A 9193-nucleotide genomic window follows, 5' to 3' on the forward strand; every position below is an offset into this window, starting at 1 on the left:
CTTTTTTTTTTATATACACTGATTGTTAGTCATTAATTCGCTCGAAGCATAGACGTAATAAAACGGGATATTCTTTTGACGTGTCATCTCTGTCATTTCAATTGTGCACCAGATATGAGCTCTAAACGTAAATGTCGAATTAAATCGGAAAACTAAGCGGTATTAAATTTCTGTAGTATATTAAGAATATTAAACTATCGATGAACGTGAGTTCTCTTCAAAAGTGAGTCTTTCAATTATTATTAAATTTTTTGTTATGAAAAAGATGCATTACATCAAAAAATTACTTTTTTATATGAACAATTCATTTATATGATTTTAATAAAAGCCATTAAGCTAGTCTTTCATTAAAAAAAAACTTAGATTCTTATGTATAAATGTAGCAGAAAATGAGTAACGTCTCTATGGGAACAATTTAACTTTCGTCGAACGTATAGCGTGTAGGTTCACTTGACTCTTCAATTAGACCTATCTAAATTACGCGGCTGCCGATTTCAGCCAATCCACCAATCGGTAAGGTCCGTTTACATCAGCTAGACATCTACACATCATGCTGCAGGGCCAACCATTGGATTAGACCTCGGCGGACTTGACCGCGCGAGAAGATATGTGCGCGACCCAGCTGTGATTCTCATTGAGCGCGTTCATCAATCACCTAAATGTAACACGCACAGCCACGATATCGCGAGCAACCCCTTCCTACCTTCCTCCGCCACGCACTCTCTCCACTTTGTCCTGACATCTGTCAAACGCGACACAGGGCCCACCACACACGCCGCGCGGTATCCTTTTTATTTTTTCTCCTTTATTATCCACCGCAGCCGGTCGCGTCTCGCGCGTATAATTTCGTATGCGTTCCTAAATAAGTCCGCTGGGACGGCCATTACCATTGATACCGCTTGTCTGCCGCCTCTCTCCTTGCACCGGTCCTTCCATTTGTTTCGGCCCCGGCCCGAGGCCCGGGCACACACGCAAGGCCATCACAATTCCGGCCAGGACAGGTTCGTAAAATATGAAGACTTTAATCAAAAGGACGACGGAATAAGAGCGAGAATCTCGAACGAAAACTACCGCGACACGGACAGTGAAGAATTAATGATCGACGCGACTGCAGAGAGGTCGACGATCCTTGAAAATGAGCTTGCTGCGATATTCTGTGTCCTTTTGTGCTACGAACGAACGTATGAACGTACGACGTCCCAGGCTTGTCAATGCTCGACCGCGATTCCATCCGTTTGTGCAACGCGACTTGCTACAAAGATTGATAAACGTCCTGGGTTCTACAGCGACCGAGCAACAAAAAAAGGAAACGTTCGAGAGAAAAGAATTCTTCTCGTTCCTGTCGCTTAACGTGTTTCGTATAAGCTTCTAAAGTATGTATAGAAACATTGTGAGAAATTAAGGAAATGGGTTAAGATTTCATTATAACTGCACATTACAAAAAATTGTTATAGAAAGAGATTTGTGGCATTATTTTTTTCAGTCAAGAATGGATATATTTGGTAAGAATGGGGCTAATGGATGCATAGGTATAATATAAAGTAACATTTCATTGCATGAAGATATAAATCTGTAATTAAATGACCTATATGATGAGAACATTAAATAAGAACTTATAACGAACATTTTACTGTGGAAAAATGTATATTCTTGTGAATGTATTGCTTATATTAATATCTGCGATCTGAATTTTTGTGCAGCTTATGGTTACGTATTTTAAAGAACAATCATTGATTTTAAAAATTGAAAACACGTTACATTAATCAGTTTTTTAACGTAGTTAAGTGATCCATTTAAGTTTTCCACAAGATTTGTCTGACGAAAATGTACTACGTGCGCGCAGCAAAATTCTATTTTATTTTCAGAAAATCATTTATAAACGTGATTTAGATTCTTTTCAGAAATAACATTAATAGTGCTGGCACCGTCGCTATACTGGAATTGCGTTTTTATAATCCGTAGAACAACTTTCGCGAGAGAAAATACTCGCGTTAATGGGGAAAAAAGAGTAAAAAGAAGATTTTATTAGACAGGATAATTAAAAATGTAATAATTTACATCACTACGCGAAATGAAGGCTTTAATGAAAAGGATAAGAGGCGCGAGCGGGCGGGAGCGATCGGAGGAAAATTGCAGCGACGTCCGGAATAAAAAGTTAATGAACACTGCAAGACTCGCCCGACGTTATAATGCATTCCTTATTGATTATCTTACCCGTTCTGATGGCCCGGTAACGTAATAATTAATTGCGGAATATTGATTACGTACGAACTTGATGCATTCAGTCTCATCCATATACGTCGAAGTGGAAGCTTAATTCTACATTCTTACAATAAATTATTCCGTCGTCCCCGTTATTATTCGCCGATTTCAGATTAATCCATGCTTCGATCGATTTCCCATTTACTATATACGAAAGTCGGACACCTACATACCGCGAAGTTCCTACCGTCTGTTACCACGCACGATCGAATTCATAAAGAATACCTCACCTGAATTTGGCCGTCCATTATTTATTCACAATTGTAATCTTGATATAAAAGGATATGAAAAGCAAGTTTCTTTATGACGCTTTATATGTGTATGTGAGGTTTCTTTTTGTTCGAATAATGAAACAGCTGGAAGTGCGGTAGTGTAATAGCTCGTGCTTGGAAGTAAAATAATTGAGAAACTGTGTACGTTGGTTTACGTATCCATAAAATATCGAGACCTTAATTAAAACGTAACAGACGAGAAAGAACAAAGTGGAATTGTAGCGACAGCGACAATGAAAAATTAATAATAGATATAGGAAACACTCACTATATACTTGAGACACATTACGATTTATTACCCGACTTAATAGGTTTCTCGAATCAAATGTTATTCATCCTAAAAGAAAATATGATAACATGTTGAAAGCATTAACGAGATTGTTTTACAATCTTACTTTAATATTGCATTTCGTTTGATTCTTTTTTTATTTAAACATTTATCGAATGATGTGTTTTAAAATTAATTATATTGTATTTGATCGCATAAAACCAAATCACTTACCTGTGCATATTTTTGATATTATATTTTACATTTAAGTTCACATTTGCATTAAAAAAAAAAAATAAGTTTAGTTAATAAAAAAATCGAGCTTAATTATTTTAAAGATCCTCGATTTTTCTGATATAATATATTTAATTTTACAATTAAGAAAAAGATGTATATTTTTTTCTTTAGAACATTCTCGAGCGCAATCACAATAATTTTCCCGCATAAATGGAACGTCCGCTTCAGCTGTGTCTCATTCATCTCACGAGCTAGCACAACTATTATTTATGCATGCCGCACGTACCTATTACCTGCTGCATCCCGCGTAATCGCAGCCTAAGTCGAATCTCGCACTGGCTTCCAATATATCGAATCAGTTTGCAAATGCAACGCAGGGGAGGATCCACTGAGGGTAAATGTAATCATCTACACCTAGTTTCCATACTAGACTGGGACCTAGTTAAAGCCACCTGTCTCGCAGAAACGCCAAGTCATAATCGCAGATGACCAAGTTGTTAATCCGCGAATTTCATGTGTTATGTCGAAAAAGTTTACACATATTTAACTAAAAATATAAGCCAGTATCTCTTGTTAGAACTGTCATGATATCCTTTTTGAGAGATAACACAATTTAACAAATAAGAAATAATTTAGAAATCTTTCAAAAGAAAGAAATTCAATAATGCAATGTTAGAATTATGACAGTTAGAAACATCATTTATAAGGAATTAATTTAAGAAAAAATATATTAAAGAGAAATACTTTTGTAACAATATGTTTTATTTGAAAAATATTTGGATTTATTACAATCAAATATTATCTATAATATAAAATAATAAAAATATTAAGAGTTCTACTTAAACGTATCGCGTGAATAATTATTTAATGCGTCTTCTCTTACTATTTCTTATTTTATAATAAAACTGAAACAACAATCAAGTTTCATACCGTGTCCTCGCGCGAAGATTGATCGTTTATGTCGCACCTACCAAAAATTCAGCGCGTAAGAGGGCGAGCATCAATTACCTCCGCACTACAGTAACCGCGAAAATCCGTAGCGCGAAGCAGTTTTTCTCTTTCCACTTTCAGTGATTGCTAAAGAGATTTAGTACCGGTGTCGGGGATCGTTTTCGATCGGGCCAAACACGCAGGTAAGATCTATACCTTGGAATTTATTCCACTGTCTGGCCTAACACACGCGCGCGGCAGTATGCCTGTGGAATTTGAAAGCCGCGCCGTGAACTTCGGCGGCTTGATTTACGCGCGATGGATAAGTTATAAATCACTGTTTATATCGATACGAGAGATAGCGCGCGCGTTTGATCTGACATTGATGTGTTCCCATCGTACGTAGTGTTTTACCTGCTGCAGATTCCCCGGTAAATCTGGAATCTTATTATAGGAAAAGGGAAAATACAGAAAGTTACGTCTTTCAGTTTCAAACTGAAAAACTTAGCGACATTCAATCAAATTAGAGCCAAACGCAATTATTCCTTATAATTGTCAATGATTAAAAATATTCGTATCTTGAAATATCTGAATATATGGAACATGAAATTGGTATTGATAGCATTTATCTAAATTACATAAAATCGACGAAATGAGATCAACGCGAAGTATATTAATTGTTTTAATAAATGTACTCTGTCTTCCAAAATTTTCATTAAAAAAATTTTGTTCACCATCTTTCGACGGTTTATTTATTTCCAATATCAAAACGTTATTAATATATTCAGGATATTTGTAATTCAAAACTATTTTTCAGAAATATTGCACATTTTTAGAACACGAAAATATGAAAATTTATATATTTTTACTTTCAAATAAAAGTGTGAAGTTCGACAAAGCCAATGATCAAGTTATTAATTTCTCGCTCGCAAAATTTGATGTCCACATTTTTTATATTATTGAATAGCAAATAAATTTAACAAAAATTATTATGATATTTAGAATTTGAAATTATCGCCGATTATAAAAAACAGAATTTGCAAAACGGGATATTTTATTTCGTTCTCAATTAAACGTATTTGCAAATTCTATGTTGCATCAAATATTCTCTAAATGCATTTTTTAATTAAATTCCGTGATAAATATTTATTAAAAGCGAATGCCGCATTCTTTCTATATTCTTGCGAGCAATCACTGCTTCGACCTTATCACTATCACATCAAATGGATGCCAGTAAATATGCGAATTGTATTGGCAGGAAATCGAAATAATCTTCGACATAAAAAAACTGTTTCACGTCAATTTCCGTGGAACCCGTCTAGTTAATTCGGTATTCAATTAAAAAGTGAGATTGCCATTACAGAATCAAAATTAAACTCGGATTTTATTGGCAGTTTCAGGAAGAAATGATTTTAGTCATATAACGACTATCATATATTTTTTGGGTCAATGAAATTAATATAACATAATATATATTCTGAGAGAAGATTTTCTTCTCGTGAAATAAAAACTAAATTATTCCAGAAATATTCGGTAATTGCTTATTTTATTATGCAAAGATCTGGAAAATGGTATATCGTTAATCCACGATTGAAATCATCATTATTGGCAGTTCGACAGATTCCTGTTATAAAGGAGTCTTTGGGTTACTTAATTTTCTTTCGCGAATCTCGCGGAACCGGAACATAAAAGCAAAACATGAAATTGCTTTTTACTTTAAAGATCGTTCTTCTTTGTGTCGACTAATAATCATGCCATTTAACGGAGAAGACTTCATTTGGCTTAATCGTTGGCCCAATTATCTTTTATTCAGTGCCTTTTTGTAATACTTTAGGCTTTTTTTTACCTACGAAAAGACTACGATTACAAAAAACGCCTAATTAAATATTATCACAAAGTTAATATTATAGATACATAATACGAATATAATTAATATATGAAATAAATTGGATTATAATATTAAATCTAAATTTTATGAGTGTTTCATTGCATTTTAATTAATCGTATCGGGTAATTACATTCTCTGATTTATTACAAATTTCTGTCAGAATTTTTAAAGAGTCTAGAATCGTGCGGAAAAATTCAACGAAATTAAATTTATCTATTGAAATAAGCATCATTGTATTGAATAAATTGCCTGCTGTGTTGCTTGAAATGTAATCTTTAAATGTAAAATGATTAAGGTATTCTGCCATAACAACCTCAATGGAAGGATAATAATTCGTTACGTACACGCAATCCAGACCGCGGCGACGTGTTCGGAATCTTCAACAATCGTGTCGGAATTTGTTGGACGTCGATCACGGAGCGGATTTTCTTGGCGCTCAGTCAGTAATTTCCCTAAGGCACCGGTCCCGATCAAAGACCAAGTTCGATATTTCAGTAGACGACGCGCTGCGCGGATGCAAAGATAGGTGTAAGGGGGCAAGGAAAAGCAATAATCCCTACATCGGTACGGAGCAATTCATCGGCGGGGATTTCGTGCGGGATTGCGTCAGATTTAACCGTGCTATCCGGTTAAGTTCTCGCGTTTCAAGACTCTACGGACGACTTCGAGACTCGCGAATGATTGGAGAATTCAAAATCCGTACAAGAGCGGCCATTGCGCGCGGCTGGGTAGATAATGCTCTTCAATTTTATTCCGTCGCTTGAAAAATCTCTGTATTCGCCTGAAGACTGAAGTAGATGCGCGATCGGCAACGTGAATAAAAGATGTTCAAAAATAAAAGTAATATTCACGCGCGCGCGCGACGAACGCGCCTGAGAAGCTTGCTAACTCACCGAGCTTTAAATCTTTCTGCGTTGAGAGGAACATTATATTAGAGTGAACGTCGCCGGGGTAGCCACTTTGCACAAAATTTTCGCCCGACTGCTTCGAAATGCAATTCTTGATGTAGCAGTCGCACAGTATGCTAAAGAGAAGATAAGGTAATTTTCGAAAGACAGGATTCGCTCCGGCGCAAATCGTGCGCGGACCTAAATGAATTCTGCAATCGCCGGTTTAATTTAAACTGCTGTGCCGCGCCATCATGTACCGACGAAAGTTGATTTAATTCAATGGAATTTAATACAACGTATTCGCGCGCGTAGTACGTAGTGTGAATTTGCATAGGTTAATTCTGTTATTCTCTACCAGCCTTCGTATCTCGTGTCAATTTTTCTCGATAACATTCCTTCATTATATTCATTTTGTCCTAAGTAAATTATTCCATCGTTCTCCCTCGGTTATATGTCGATACTGTAAAATTAAACAATTTGTAATTAAACGTCTCTTTTCAATCGGACGACATAAAAAAATTGAAAAACTTACGTACGGATGTATCAAGCAAGCTGTATATAAGCGGTATAGAAGTAATCTAATATGAATTCATTGTTATACCGCTCAATTTCTACCATTCGAATGTGTAAAACAAATATTAATTTATTAAATTTTAATTTCTTACACATGCTGGCAGATTGAAAAGCAGGAGGAAAGAACCGAACCTTTCATTGCATTATATGCTCTTTAAACCGGGAGTAGTCACCTCATTCTTTTTACGTAAACGATCACCTGTGGTGCTTTAACACTCCAATTAAAATCATTATTATTAATAACATATTGTACATTAATTGTTTTCCGATTTATTGACATTTAAGAATATTATGTGATATTATATGGATTTACTCACAATTTTCTGAAAAAAGTAAATAAAAACGAAATAAATATTAAATGAAAGCGTTAAGTAGCTTATTATGGCACAATGTTTTTAAAAAAAATTAAGATTTTAATTAATATAAAGCTTCTTTATTACGGGTTTTCAATGAAATTGCATATTTAAAGGTTTGTAAGAAATAATTATTTAAAAAGGAAGAAAATAAGAATATCCATTTTATAATTCATATTTTCTCGCCGCTGGGATATAAAAACACCACAGGTAACTATTTCCAAGTTGAGAAGAATGTATGTCTATTTTCGATATATCTAAATTAATTCTATACTTGGTACTATTATAGTATAATTGAGCCAGTTTCAGCATTAAGATAACATAATTGTAATCATTTAAACAAGAAAAATCAATTTTTATTAGACACGATTAATTGCATGATTAAAGTTGCATTTGGAACTCAATTAATAATAAAGGACCCCGCCCTAATGTTATGTAAAATGGATCCCAGTCAAATTGGCTGAAATTTTACTATAATGTAGATCATGATGTCCTGATTAAAAATCCTCATGAGCACAAGGTCCAAAAATGGACAATTTTCGAGATATTGGATATCAAATATTGGAAATATAGCTAAATTCCAACATTTGATTTCCAATATCTCGAAAATTATTCATTTTTGGACCTTGTGCCCATGAGAACTTTTGATCAGGACATCATGATCTACATTATAGTAAAATTTCAGTCAATTCGATTGGGATCCATTTTACATAAGAATAGTGCGGAGTCCTTTAGATCGATTGCATTTCCATATATCATCTCGTACTACTATGATTTATTCAATAAAGCTTTTTATTATATTTATTTGCCTCGAAAATTATTTCATTACCACTCGACTATAATTATAAAATTTGATTTGGCAATAAATTACTTGCGTGTCGTAACAAAGTAATCATAAAATAGCAGATGTAGTTAATCTATACATATAACGAAATTAACTGTCTTTGTAGCTCAGAAAAAAGTTCTTGTGTATGACACGGTTCCTTTTGAAAAACCCATAATATCCATTCAATACGCAAATCAGCTCCTATAAGTGAAACTATTATATCACAACGTCCATCAATTGGATACCATCGATATCGAGCCGAAATAATACGGCAATCGCGTCCCGCGCAAGAATAAAAACCGGTCTTTGTTCCGGCGCAATTAGTTATGCTGCAACACTTCGGGTTCAATCGGCAGCAAAAATCGGGCCATTATATCGATACGCCGAAAGGAGAAAGAGCGAGCATTGTGTACGCCCGCGATCTCTCTCACCGCGATTTATTTCTCCAAAGACCCCGCGGGCATGCGAAGTCACATCGTAATGCGGCTGACGCACGATGATACGACATGATGAGATTTAATTATTGGAATCGATCACGTATATACGCTTTTAATCGAATGGGCGTGGACACGTCGATCGCACGAACAAAGGACCGGGGAAAGGGGAGTTGGCGCGATTGAGAGAGATCGGGGGAGACAGAACGGCTCAAGCCGACTTACGACCAACATATAAATTGGGGTAAATGCTCCTTCTC

Source organism: Trachymyrmex cornetzi, unplaced genomic scaffold (assembly GCF_001594075.2).
Source record: "Trachymyrmex cornetzi isolate Tcor2-1 unplaced genomic scaffold, Tcor1.1 scaffold25, whole genome shotgun sequence".
In the NCBI taxonomy this organism is placed as follows: domain Eukaryota; kingdom Metazoa; phylum Arthropoda; class Insecta; order Hymenoptera; family Formicidae; genus Trachymyrmex; species Trachymyrmex cornetzi.